The sequence below is a fragment of the Plectrocnemia conspersa genome, unplaced genomic scaffold, assembly GCF_051122295.1.
Source record: "Plectrocnemia conspersa isolate PC_06_02 unplaced genomic scaffold, ASM5112229v1 ptg000001l, whole genome shotgun sequence".
NCBI classification, from domain to species: domain Eukaryota; kingdom Metazoa; phylum Arthropoda; class Insecta; order Trichoptera; family Polycentropodidae; genus Plectrocnemia; species Plectrocnemia conspersa.
In genome coordinates this window covers 28,784,050-28,798,901 of record NW_028277165.1, presented here as the reverse complement: position 1 = coordinate 28,798,901, position 14,852 = coordinate 28,784,050, and the positions used below count along the sequence as shown (strand labels likewise).

General features: G+C 27.6%; 1 protein-coding gene across 2 annotated transcripts in view; it reads left to right on the top strand.

The window, feature by feature from the left end:
- The window catches only part of LOC148239507 (lachesin-like), a 164,365-nt gene that overhangs the window by 81,312 nt on the left and 68,201 nt on the right, over positions 1-14,852 (top strand). Inside the window, exon 1 of one of the 2 annotated variants that reach the window (XM_088185135.1) lies at positions 1,990-2,116. The exons of the other annotated variant lie outside the window; for it this stretch is intronic. The gene's annotated coding sequence lies outside the window, so the exon portion shown is untranslated. Of the gene's footprint in view, positions 1-1,989; positions 2,117-14,852 lie in introns of those variants that run through there. 2 annotated transcript variants of the gene reach the window in all.

The following is a 14,852-nucleotide window of genomic DNA, read 5'->3' as shown; positions in this document are numbered from 1 at the left end:
TTAATTTAAATTCTACATAGCTAAATTTATGTAAATTTTTACTTTGCTTAAGATATTTAGTTTTGATAATCGTACATCGTAAAATTTATTGATTTTTCGCAATAAAGACAAAATTTATTTTTAATGTATTATTTGATAAATAGTGACAATTTCGTCTATAAAGTTATTCTGATTTAATTCTCTGACTTATTCTAATTTTTAATAATATTTTATAATATTTAAATTTATTATAATTAAAGGTACAAACTTTAGCGCTCCACAGCATTTAAAAAAGTTTTATATTTAGTTTATTTATTGTAACATAAGCGATTCGATAGGCATCGATAAGAGATGGTGGAATTTAAAAGGATATTACATATATTTGTATACACCTGATAAAAAGTTTATTGGAAAACTAATTAGAATTATAATGAGATGAATTTGTCGCATTTACATAGATTCTGCAGCAAATAACACTATTTGATAAATATATAGACTGGATCTTATATTTTAAATACAACCCTCTTAAGTTGCCAGCCCAGTGGAAAATTGATAAAAAATCGAAAAAACCTTGTATCATAATTTTTTTATTTGTTTCGAATACATTTTTTTATTAGGTATCACTTTTTCTTAGAAAATTTAAATATCTTAATATTGACTATATCACTAATCTATTCTATAATGGAAACTTTTAAAATAACTTTTGTGCCTAAAATCAAATTTTTCTGATTTAAGTAGTAAAAAAGCAAGTAATATCTGTAAACCATATCAATTTTTTTTTATAAATTTAATAAGAAACGCAATTAATTCTTAGATGTCATTAATAGTTTACTTTGCTTTTTTTTCATATAACAAAAAAAACATGATATTGAAATTATAAAAACAGAATTCAATGTAAAACGGACTAAAATTATAATTTTATATTCAGTATTAAAATATTTAAGATTCTAATTTTCAGTAAAATATGACATATATACAAGCTATTTTAAATGAAAACTGATATTACTGATATTACTATATATACTATAAGAGATCTTATTAAAGTATTTTTAAACCGAATTTTGTGCAGTGGAAACGCTCGGTAACGAGCGTTTCCACTGCAACGGCACCGACACGATTTTATTGCTTTTGACGTGAATATTTGCCTTCTGAGAAGGGATAATTGTTTTTTGCGCTCTCCTATTGGGCAAAATTTGGTTTAAATGTACCTTATCCGATTCTCATCGTAATATTTTTTTAATATAAACGCTTAATATTCAAGCGTTTTATTGTATAGCTTTTGCACTAGACTAGAAATTCATTGTATGGCATCACTGAGCAGCAAAAAACACGATTAATTATCAAGTAAATATTATGAGTAAATATTATTAATAATTTTTAATGCCTAATTAAAATGTTTCACATTTAATATGATTTTAGAAAATGTATTGCAATGGTGGTTAATTTTTATATTTATTTGTAGCATAGAAAAAGTAAACTCTTACTTATAACTCGTACGAAATTAAATTACGATGGCAAAAAATGTATAAAATTTCATTTTTGTTATGAGGTCCGGAATCATTGTTTTTCTAGGGCCCGGGTTCGCTCTCGGTGCTCCTGTTTATAGCCAGATTTTAGTTAGTTAAATCACATAAATTATCTTTAAGGCGAAAATAAATTTAATATTTCGTTTTTAATTGCTTTTCTTCTAACTATTTTTTATAAATATTATTTACGTATCTGTAACTTATTTAATAAATTATTGGCATCGACCAAGAAGGAAGCTTTCTTAATGAATAGCATTAGGCTCTGAAACCGATCTTTGCCCATTCCTAGCACTAACGAGTTAATAGGACATCTATATAGCGACACGTCCGCCTTCAATATAGCAGCTATTGAGCCAGTGTTTTCCAATCATCAATAAAACTGTGTCCAATAATGATATCTCGCACGTATCAATCATCTCATTGAGCCGGCTGACGTCTGAATTGAAACACGTCCAGGAGACCGCAGCGTCACGTGACATTATCTATTGACCCCCGTGATTAATGAACGGCGGGGGCTGATATCGGACCCCCTGAGACCCCTGCTAATAAAACTACACCCCCTGTGCGGTAGTGCCGTACTTGCCCGCGGCTGTATCGAATGTTTGATTTCGGTATGTGTATGAATATATAGATATATGTCAGCGAATGTATTTACTTGTTCATCTTCATTTATCAGGATCATGATTCTTAACTGCATAAGAAAATTTTTCATGAAACGAATCAATAAAAATATTTAATACTTATTTATATATGTATTTTCATCGCAATATGAAATGACTCGACTATTGGCAAAAATAAATAAATAAATACTATTGGCTATATCAGAGTATATTAGTATTGCTGTTAAGATGTGTGTTTAGCTTCTGAAAAAAATACGCAATAACATATGCTAATTTTAATACATAAAATAATGCGGGCCGTTTATTGTTAGATATAGAAAAAGCTTTTGACATTATATATAGCATGAAAGTTTGCGTTATAAATTGTACAAATATAAAACCCCCGAATATCTGCTATACATCAGCAGTTAAAGCTATGTTATTTTTCTCAATATTGCGTATAGGAAAATTTTTTCTATATGAATGATATCCTGAAATTTTTTATTTACCTATGTAAGCTGACAGTATAGCTATTTTAACTAAGGTATACTATCTTAAAACAGTTTCAAATTATATACAAAATTCTTGTATAAATTTAAATAAATATTTCATGAAGTAGAAAATTAAAAACAATTATGTTCACAAAATGTAGATAAATTATGCCACCACTTCTCTGAAGTGAATAGAGCAGTGATGTAAAATAAAAATCTAGATTATATCAAGTTTCAAAGCTTTAATATATTAAACACGCTTTAGCACTCCGTTTTAAAGGGTTTGCTACCATTGCGTCCCTCAGACCAATATTTATTAAAAAGAGCATGCTTACTAAAAAAATATTAATATATTTTAGCACATGCTTGCTAGGTGTGAAGTAACAGTAGTACATATTTTTTAATTTCAAGTCATCCAGAATAAATATATAAACTAATTATTACATAAACATTTTTTAACTAATCAAATTTTTTCTGTATTTAAATAAAATTTTATTTATAAAATGCTGTAAAAATATATATATATTAGGTGTCATAGATATATATATATATATATATATACATATAGTAAAGTGAATTCTGTCAAAGGGCAAAATTCCCAACAGGTGTTCTATAAAAATTACAATATTTTTTAGATTTAGTTTCTTCATAAAATTTTAAATATTAATATTTTATATGAGTTGAAAATATAGTAAATATAATGTATATTTATATTTTAAAGAGCTTATGAAAACATTAGAACATATATGCATTGAGATAAATTAGGGGTTTTATTATATGTATTTTGTTTTCGCTCATAAAGTTATATTATATGAACGAAAATTTTGTAATAAATAAATATTAAAATATTATTGCTCTGCTATTTTTGAGTCGGATTTACATTTAGTTTTGGGAACTTTGTTATTCAAATATGAAATTAACATATTTTTCTAATTCATTCCAATGCAAATTTGTGTTCATGTTTTGTTTAACGTTCCTCGTATAGTTATAGCGAAAATTTTAAAATGTAAACTACGTTGTTTTATCATTCTGTATATTCGACACTAGTTATAAAGACTTTCACTTTAACTTAAATTGAAGTGAAAAATAAATAAATGAAAAGATTTTTATATTTAATAGTAATATTAATGGTTAAAAAATAAATGCAAAAAAAATTAGCATTATATTATTAATTAATAATCGACAGTCTTAAATTGTTAATTAAAATTTCCATATGTGAAATATATGTATTTATTTATATTTCATACATATATATGTATTTGTAAGTATAAATAAAAAATATAAAATAAAAGTAAATAAATATAGTTAAAAACCTCACATTTAATATAATATTATATATTATTTTTATAGATTTATTTCAGATGACTTGAAATTAAAAATTTTTTTTAGATGTGTTACTCCACACCGAGCAAGCATGCTAAAAAATGGATCTGATAATTTGGTTTATATATTGAGATTATTTTTTTTATTGTAAGCGTGCTATTTAAATTACTTATTAGTCTAACCGCAATAGTCGCAAGCCCTTTAAAGCAAAGTTTTAAAATAATTATGTTAAATTTAATGCTTCATTTCCATTCTATGTTACTGACTCGTTTCGTTAAGAGAGGTGGTGGAGACGTTTCGTAAATATAATTTACTTGTTTTTTTCAGTTTCATAGTTTTTTTATATCGCCAGGGTTCATAAATAAATGCGATTTTAAAAATTTTGAGATATCATTTGTATACAAGCCCTAGCAAAATTCATTGAGAAACTCTAGGTGGAATTTCCCGTTTAATATTTCGTAAGACAACATTGCTTTCGATTCTCAGGTATGAGCTTATTAAGTGTAGTGAATAGTCGGGGGTCGTATATTTGTACAGTCTGTGAATTTCACCGTCATGCTATACAGTGTCGAAAGCTTTTTATAAATGCATTGACTATATAAAGAGTAGTAATAGCCGACTTTTGGACTCGCATTTGGACAGAGACAAAAACAGTGTCCCTACAAGGTTTGCATATTTGCCGTTTTAGGACCATTCAATCATTATTTTTTAGAAAGCATAAAAACATTAAAAAACAATAAAAAATAAATTATGAAAATTACAAAATCATTATGAGGTTAATACACTATGTAGTACGTGCGTCATGACATCACATCATAATAATGTAGACAGTGTGCATTCCCAAACGTAACCCCCAGAGGATTAATAACGAGAATTTTATTTAGCATTCCGCAGAATCCCCATACGAAATTGCTGAAAATGGTCAGAGAGGGTCCGTAAAATCTTGTCACTTTTTTCTCATTTGCAAGGAACATTTTTTTTATTAAAAAATAACCCAAATTCTGCGCCCCTTTTTTTCCCTCGCTCTCTTTAATCCTCGCCCTCTCCCCAATTTCTCTCTCGTTTTTAATTACTACACTCCATTAAGACGTTTGTTTCTCTGATTGCCATTTTTGGGAAAGATCGATTGTCGGCAGTCGAATAACCGTTTCGGAGTGTTTTGTTAATATTTGTAATGGCCGCACGCACTTTGCTAATTAATTTCCAGTGGGACGTACCTGCGAAGTTTACCGTGGTAATTGCTGGTCAACATGGAGTATCAAATGACACGAGGAATCAAATGTTTGGTACACATGGGCGAAATCTGACAATGTTTAATAGTCTGATGAATTCTGAAACGAAATATTTGTGCTTATCGAAATAGATTTTTATCTTCTCGTCATTAAACTTACATTGTAAAATAAAACTTTCGGACTGTTAAATAGGTATTCCCTGTTTATTTTTGATGCACCGCTCTCACTACCTGGTCTGAATGTAGCTCTTAATCTTATTGAACACGCCGAATATTGTTGTAAGAAATAACTCACTTAATCTCTAAATTTGCATCTTAAAATATATATTATCAAATATTATATTAAAATTCAAATGAACAAATACCTTTTAAAATTAAGTTGTTTACGGTTTTTGCAAAAGCGTGCGGGTTCTGATTTATTTAGTTGTGACGCATTGGGCTCACGCATGTTACACCAAAATATTATATATTAAAAAATCTAGTATGATCACGTATAAAGCAGCAAAACAAAAAAAATAATAAATATACCAACAATATCAAATATATGTATATGATACAATGTAATAAAAAGCTTCTTATTTTTGTCTCATATTAGTAAAAAGCATAAAAAAGGTATACAAATATAAGTAAAAAGCAGTGAAAAACTATTTATTACAATACCCTGTTTTACAAATTAATTATTTTTAATTTTAAATGTATGTTTTAGATAATGATATTTTTGTAAAAAAATCATAAAAAACTCATATGCATTTACAAAAAAAATAATCAAAATCTGACGCACTTGTGAATTTCTGGCGTTTAAGTGGTTAGAGACGATGATCCTTTAATAACAGCTTCTACCATCTTCGAGGGTCTGTGCCCCTACATAATATGCTCCATAATTTGTTCTCAGTGACATCTTTTATTAGTGTTATTTTTGTATTCAAACATTTGTGCAATATAAAATTGGCTTGAATTTATTGTTAAAGGCACACATAATACGTGCGTATGCTTTAAAGATAATCGTTACCCAAAAACAGTATGATTTGAATTAATTCGATCTTCGAGAAGACTTCAAGTCTACTACAATGCATCGTCACAACAACAAAAACATATTTTTTTCGCATGGTAAATAAAATTTAAGCGCAATACTAAATTAAATTAAAAAAAATCCCAAAATATTGTTGTTTATTATTTTTGAGTATTCACTGCGCAACATTACTTATATAGGTAGTCATTATTTGAGTTATGTTACAACTTATTGCATAATTTAATACTGTTTAGTTTAACCAAATATTCAAACGACACTTGTCTATGAATAAAACACGGGCTTATACAACCTATACTTTCACTAAAACACAGGTACAAATTTTATAAAATTACACGTTGCCACATATTTTACAACTTCCCCTGTATAATTTCAACTGCATAAATTATTATTACGTCAGACCTATTAAAAACGGACCGAGCTTGTTACACACATATACATATACGAACACTCGCACAAATACATACACACTCACTCGAATACAAATGTGCGTTACGGAGGATCGTTTAACGGGCCACCAAATGCCGGCCGCAGTAATTGACAGTTTTTGGGCGTAGTTTCCGCTGCAGTTATCAAAGCTTGGGGTGGACTTTAGGGGTTGGAGAGGTGGTGTACCCTCTATCCGTGGACTGAAGGTAACCGGAGCTTTTTTATTTTCGTTAGGTGTTAATTAACGATTGATTGACACGTGTTTTGTTTGCAAATATAAATATTGAAGCTATTTTTAGTCTAAAAAAGAGCGAGTTAACATTACTATCTGTACTTCGATATCGTTGATAATAAATTATTGACGTTATTGTAATTTATTTTTTTGATCATTTTAATCATGCTTTATAAATTATATAGAGCATTTTAAGCTTTTCAAAATCTTTGTCTTTGTAGAACTATTTTTGTACATTTTTTAATAAAAGCAATATATATTCGTGATTATTTATATGATAAATATTTATAAATTTATTTTGAATTTTATATAAATATTTATTAATACTTATTCCGGCCCTGAGCACGTACTTTTGATATGAATTTTTGCATTATATGAATACAAATTAATCTCGTTCGTTTCTCTACTCCGCAAACGAGATAACGGTCAAATGAAACAGGCTATACTTTATCTTAATTCAGTACAACGTAAAGGTTATTGCGTTATTAACGTTACTAAAAGGGTACTGCATAACATTTTTTATTATAATAAAAATTAAAAACAATTTAATAAATTACAGCAACTATGAGACGCTATGAAAATTATAACAAGACGCGGAGACAATCCAGACGCTTGCAGTTTATATTTTAATAAAGAGAAAAGCTTTTGAGAAGTTAAGTTTTTGATTAAAATAGTATATTATATTACCTAAAGTTGTGTACTTAAATATTATTTAAAAATTCCTTGTTCTGTTTTAACTAAGAAATGTTTACAATATTATTTTAATTTTAAAATCAAAACATACGTTCATATACAAAAGCTCTTCTACCGACGTAGTATGTAAGCTGTATTAAAGATCGGGTTGAATTCTAAGGTCTATCTGAACATAGTTTGACAGCTGACTCGATGTATTTTTATTTAATGCTAGTTTGGTTAATCTTTTGTGTATTTAAAGACAAAGTTATAGTTCTAGATGAAGTTCCTAACGAAAGTAGCTAACGAAAGTGCGTGAATGTTCTGGTCTATAGACCGTTGAGTAAATAAAGAAAATTCAACATTTCTGTTTAGTGCTTTTGACTGTGTATCTCAGTAACTTTAAAGTGGTGATGAATATAATATTTATTACCTATTAATTACTAGGCAATCGTGAAATTGTCTGTAATTAATTGATCTTTCCCGCGATTGTCTCTATCAGGTGGATGTTTTGTAACGTCTGAGCTAATGTCGACATCATACGTACTTAGTTTATCAGGTTGGAAGTAGCATCGATCCCAAAGTCAGGTGGATATATAAACATGTCCTTAGTGCAATGGTGGTACAGTTCAGAGGTCTCACTTGTCGTTTGGGGAGCGCTTTATATACTATGTAAACAGAGTTGTAATACATTAAGTAAAGGCCGGATCAGTACACTCTTGAGGTCGGTCAACAAGCAGATTATTCTCTCGTCGGCCGAGTTATAGTATCGTACAAATTCGTATCCAATAGTAGTGGTGTAGTCTACAGCGCAATAATTACTGAATTTTGCTTAATTAATAACAAATAATTTTATTTTATTAGATACAATAGAATTCAAAAAAAAATTTTGGTTAATATGAAATTTGAAATTTTTTTTTTTTATCAAAATTCTTGCTTACTATTTTATATTTTCTTAACAGTTTTACAATCAGTATTTTCACAAAAAGGCGTTGCTAAGTTGCTGTAGTCACAGAATACTATTCCATTTTTCTTAAATATGTTATCACTCGTCATAAGGACATAGGCGATTTGTATGAGTCAGTAGGTATACGGAATGGATAACGGTGTGGTGTATCCCCCTTTGCCTTCCCTTTTAATAAAATAAATTTTCAGTGACGATGACAAAGGATAGTGAGAGCAAAAGTATTTTTTGACTAACTTGGGCTTGTACTACCTACAATACACACCCACACTTTCGGCATTATCACGTGTGCTCACGTGTGTGTGTCGGGTTTAGGAGTCAAAGCCACGAGCCGCCATTTGTCGCCGGCTCTGGTCTATTGTTGCACGTGACAGCCGCGTAAATAATATTCGCACTCTGTAATTTTCGCAATGGTGCGAAACTCGAATATCTATTCGATCTACTAATGAACCTTGGCCAATTCAATGGCCCGAATTGCCCGCAAACTGTGGACAAGAATGTGTGTGCATTATTATCAATTCAGTGTGTGTGTATGTGTGAGCTTTATGTGGTAGTTAATGTGCGGTATTTATATTAATTTTGATGTTTGGTTCGAACAAATCTATAGTATTGCCTACAGGAGCAATGATTTAAAATGTTTTTTTTCTATACATGTGTACATTTTATGATATTACTATTAATAACATTATTTCAGGTACGTCATTTGAGGAAAGAGGGGGGAGTAGAAGAGGGGGGGGGGTATTTTCCCATCCTTGAATTTATCCATAAAAATGAATGTCATTATTTGAAATACTGTGAATCTTATTGAAATCAAAATATTAATAAAAATTACTATTGACTGACCCCCTCCATTAAAAAAGTGAAAATTACGTATCTAAATCCAAACCAAAAATTCTCGGCTTGTCCATCAAATAAACTTTTAAAGTTTCTATGTCTCGAATTTATCCAGAAAATATTATTTTATTTATATGAAAATTTTTTGCATAATATTCGCTAAAATTCTAATAGATCAGTTAATTACATTGTTTATTGTGTTACAATTTGTAGATCTGTGAAAAACAACAATTTTAAAAATTGCGGTAAAATAAGTAAAAATATATTAATGCAAAGCAGACAGGTGTATGACCTGATAAGCGGCAAAGTGATAAAATAAATGCCGGTGAGTCATCAGATTAATGAACACCCTATTAAACTCAGTAATTAGATTAAACTACTCTCCAGCTAGGGTTCTCAATTATTTGTAGTATTCAAATATTTGAATATTAAATTAAAAATGCATTCGAATATATTTGTAATTAAAGAACTTATTTGAAAAACAATCATTGTCACAAAAATATTTTCTTACAGGAAAGATTAAGATTAGATTAGAAATAAAAAATAATAAACAACTTGGACAATCAATTCTTAAAATATTTTTTTTGGTTTATTTGTTATATTAATCGCAAAACTTTCTATTATAAAACGTAGGGTGCTAAAAAATCACAACCATGTCACTCTATTGACAATCTCTAATTTATATATTTTTTTATATTTAAAATTTAACTGGTCGGAAATTATTTGTTAATGTTGCATATTTTTTGAGTAATGTAAGAAATTATAATTCCCCCAACATTTAAGAAAATTAGATTTTGTTTATGTAAAAAAACATTTAAATTACAATATTTCTTCTGTGTATGCACGTGATGTGTTTGCTCTTGTGTTTTTGCGGCGTTTTTGTAATATTGGCTTCTCAATTCTTCGGTATCAACAGTTTCTAAAATTAATCATATATATATTATCACATTTTATTTTTTTCTTCTCTTAACTCTTGTGTCTGTGAACAAGGAATATAAAACTTTTTGTATGAAAATATTTATATTTACAGTAAATATGAAAAAATATATTTTGTTGCTTATTTAACCTTTTTAAATTTTAAGAAAAAATAAAAACATATATTTTCATTAAAAGTTTTAAAATTTTACATGCATTGTTTTTAACTTAACTTAATGTAAAAAATCATAAATAGTCCTTTATACAAAAGCTTGGGCATATGTTGTTTTTCCAGAAAAGTGATATTTTTACCTTCTATTTTTGACTGAGAATAGAGGTTTTACGATTTTTTTTCTTTGTTAAAGCTTGTAAAGAATACCCAAAATTATTGACAATAAAACAAACTTATAAAAAATTTTACATTAACACTTTTTATAAAACGTCTTCAATTTTTTTTTCGGTTTTTATCATTAATCCTAATTAAGCATACTATTATTTTGCAGTAATCCTTTAAAGAAAGCCTTTAACAGTAGCATTCTAATATGTTATTTTTATTTTATCGTCCTCAAGTGTCTAGTTGCTGGGAGGAAGGTGAAATAAAGAAATATATTTTATAAGAATTGATAACTTTCCAAAATGATAAAAAAAGTTGCTTTTTGCTTTAATAGCAGACTATAAATAAGATTTTATTGATTACCTGTATTTTTTTTTAAAAGAAGTATAAGCGATTTTATATCAAGCTAACACATAAATAAACTTTTACTTTATTGAGACTATTGATTCTCTGATATAAATCATGTGAACATTCCAATGATCCAGAGTTTTACGTATCCAATTTTTGAGTTGGTAACGTTTTTTAATTATTAGACTTTCAGGGTTATATCAAAAATTCTGAATAAAAAGTTGCTTGGAACATATTTGACTATTAAATTTAAACTATGTTGATTGAATTGATCAAAGCTCTAAAGTCAATTTGTTTTAAGACCTTGCTTTGTTAGAAGTTGTGATAAGTTGTTTTCTATATAACTCTCAGTTAAAATGTATAAACATAAGTCAGGATAGAAATAATTGTTGTGGATTATATTTAGCATATTTTAAATATAATATAATAAATTAAGTTCTTGTTGATTGGAAAATGTTTTTATTTAGTTCGTGTGGCACCTACTTGTCATGCTTTTTAATATTTTTAAAACGCCTAACTTTTATGCAAACTTTCGAATTGTAATGCGTGGTTCTGATTAAAACGACACCCTTAACTTTTTTTACATCAAGGTTCCCTATATGATTTTTTGGAATAACTATCGCACTGATTATTTTTTAGCAGCACACTTAAGAAATTGCTAAAAAAAATATATTTTATATTTTTTTACACCTATAGTTTAATGCAAAAAATTTTCGTACTTTTATGTCGAATAAAATTCTAATATTGAAACATAAAAAAATACTATAAATACATACCCATTAACTAACGCATAAAACTCTTAAACCACTATATTTATGAGCTTTGAACTATATTCTTAAAAAAGAAACATAAATTTGGCATAAACTGGCATTGTACGTATTCCATTTATCAGTATCAGATATTTTAAGACGGAGTTAAATAATAATGCAATTGGTTTTAAATGGAGATTCTCTCCCATTTCATTAAGTTTTTTATCAGGATCAGTATATATACTAATATTTTTTTACATCAGTCTCTCACTTAAAGAAAACATGCGAAACCTAAACTGCAATTATTTTCATAGCAATCTAATACAATATATTAGACTGTGAGTTTTCAAGCTATGTATTAATTATTTAAGTCCTACATCTAATCAAACTATCAGTTATGACCTTTATTATTCTATAGAGCATCGGTAGTATTTCGCATTAACTTTGAGAGATATTGTATTTCATTAGATTGGTATTTATCTATTTGATCCTAATTAATAATTAATTGTATTGAATGTTTGTTTTACTATATATATACATACAATGCAGTACTCTATAATTCATGCGATGTTTAACTTATTTTATTATTTTTCACCTTTGATAAAAATCCGAAGTGCTTTAATTGAACCGTGAAATGAAGTTATACCCTCTTAAAAGGATAGAAAAGGAGTTCAATGAGTCTCCGTCTGGATAATTAAATTCTTCTCACTGCAATTCCGTAATTTGTTTCTTGCATTACCTTATAATGGAACACATAATTGTAGTAATGGTCAACATATTCAGTCGTAAAAATGATATTATATGTAATATAGTAAGCATTTTTGATTTCAGTATTAATTTAAAAATGCATATTTTATAAATAAAGCATAGTAAAAAAATATAATAATTATATATTTATTTATTTTAAAGCGAAATATTATTAATTAAGTATTATTATTTAAAACTTGATTACACTATGTCTGGATTGAATCGTTAAAGATATGGTTTAAGAGTTTAATAAAATCAATAATTTTCAGTCAAGATTCTGTGCCTTTTAAAGACACTGGGGTTAAAGAATTTGCTCATTTGTGCAATGTAAAATTTCAACGTGTGCTACCGGCACTAAATTGCGGTGAAATTTTATTCGAAAAGCATAATAGGTAGCCACGTTTAGATGCAGTTTTCTCCGTGGGATAATGCGGCTGCGGATGCTGTGAGAGGCATTACATGATGCACCGACTCTCGCCCCTTTGCTATTATGCACTGGAATTAGAGAAAATTTCAGACATGAAAGCTAAAATATTAATAATAATCACATGACTGCGATAAACTAAATTGAACCGAAATTTATTAAATTAAATTTAAGCATTGTAAATAAAATATAGCCCCGCGTATTCCCTTCCTAGCAATTAAAAAAATATATCGAATTCGCGAGTGAAAACCACTGGCGTAATTATTATTTACCGTCTAACAGTTAATAGTAGGTAATTTCTATGCAACAAAGGCTTCTAAGGAGATTGTTTTATAATAGGAGTTTCTTGCGGAGGAAGCGGCGCCGTCTCCGCCAGGGCATTTTAAAAGCTCTAAATGAGACTTTGATAGTGTGCTGCGGAAGTTATCAACCCATGCGTCATTGGCGCCATGCGTCTTCCTCGTCCCACTACCCCAGTATGGAGAATTCAATTTTCAACCCCCAACTAAATTTTGGTATCAGGGATAGCAGATGCTTCGCAAAATAGCGTTTCTAAACTGGACGGGGTGAGTCATCAATCTTCGAGTGTCGATTGAGATTTTTAGATATGGAGAAAAATTGTTTTATCCATATATCTATCCATGAGTATCTAAAAGTATGTGATAAAGTTTTAAACTAACCAACCATCACAAAAGGTCATGTGTTTCAATTTACATAACCTTGAATTTTTATATATTTTAGTGTTTTATTGATATTATATTATAGCTTTCTGATAATATTATTGTATTTTTTTTGTATGTTACAATTGGTGTAACACATTTTTTCAAAATGATTAAAATATATACTACACACATATGTCATTAAAATGTATTTTTTATGAATTTAATTTTATTTAAAAAACAATATTTTATTAATAAAATATTCATATATGATTTAAGTAATCTTGTATTTGTGGTAAAAATATTATTGTGTAGTATGATATTAGTAGTATATTATTGTTTCACCTAATCTTATTTTCAATATTCATTTTTTAAATATATAAAAAATAATATAAAACAATTGTTTAATTATGTTTTTTACATTTTTTTTTAATTTGAGGTAATTTGTAATTTTTTAATTATTGAACCTTGCCTTACTTTTTTCCACATTGAACCTTTACTTGAAGAGGGTCGTGACTTTAGGAACTGTTGCCTGGAATATAAAGCAAAAAAACACAATTAAACAAATTTATATAAAGTACTTATTACATATAAAGTTATTATGTCAAGAGCCTGATAAAGTATCTGTAGATATACATAGACATTGTTATTTATATTTCATATAGTAGTACTATATAATACCATATAAAAAAAAATTTATTTATTGCTTAATTTTATTTAATTTTTATTATTTAATACTATTTCAATATTATAAGATATTTGTAAAGGATATAAATAATTATAAATAATACCATTATTATAATAAAATAAAATTAACTATCTAGTGTATTATAACTTATTATTCCAGGCAATATAATCATATACATTTCTATAAATTTTTAAGTAAATTTCCAAGAATTATTTTAATAATAAATCATTGAAAAATTGATTTTGGATAATTTCATATTAAATATTTAAGAAGTGATAATCATAAGTTTATTTAGCAATATTTATTTAATCAATAATATACTTGAATTAATAATATTTTTTCAATTTATATCATTACTAATTTATTGTAGATATAAAAAAATATTGCTTCGAGCTATCAAAGGTATCAGTTAATTAGTAATTTAGTTCTGTTTTATTTATAAATTTTAAAATAAATAATAAATGCATTTATAAATGAAGATTTTTAATGAAGTAGAGTTATTTATTTTTGCTAATGTAAAAATATAAAAATAAAACATTAAGCAAAAGCGCACGTTGCTCGAGAGTCGAGTAGATATAAAGCGGTCGACAACCTGCAGTTTGTGAGAATATTAAGTCTGGCTATTATAAGATAAAGAGTGTTTGTTCTAAAAATATTTTACTAAAACATATGCGTTTATTA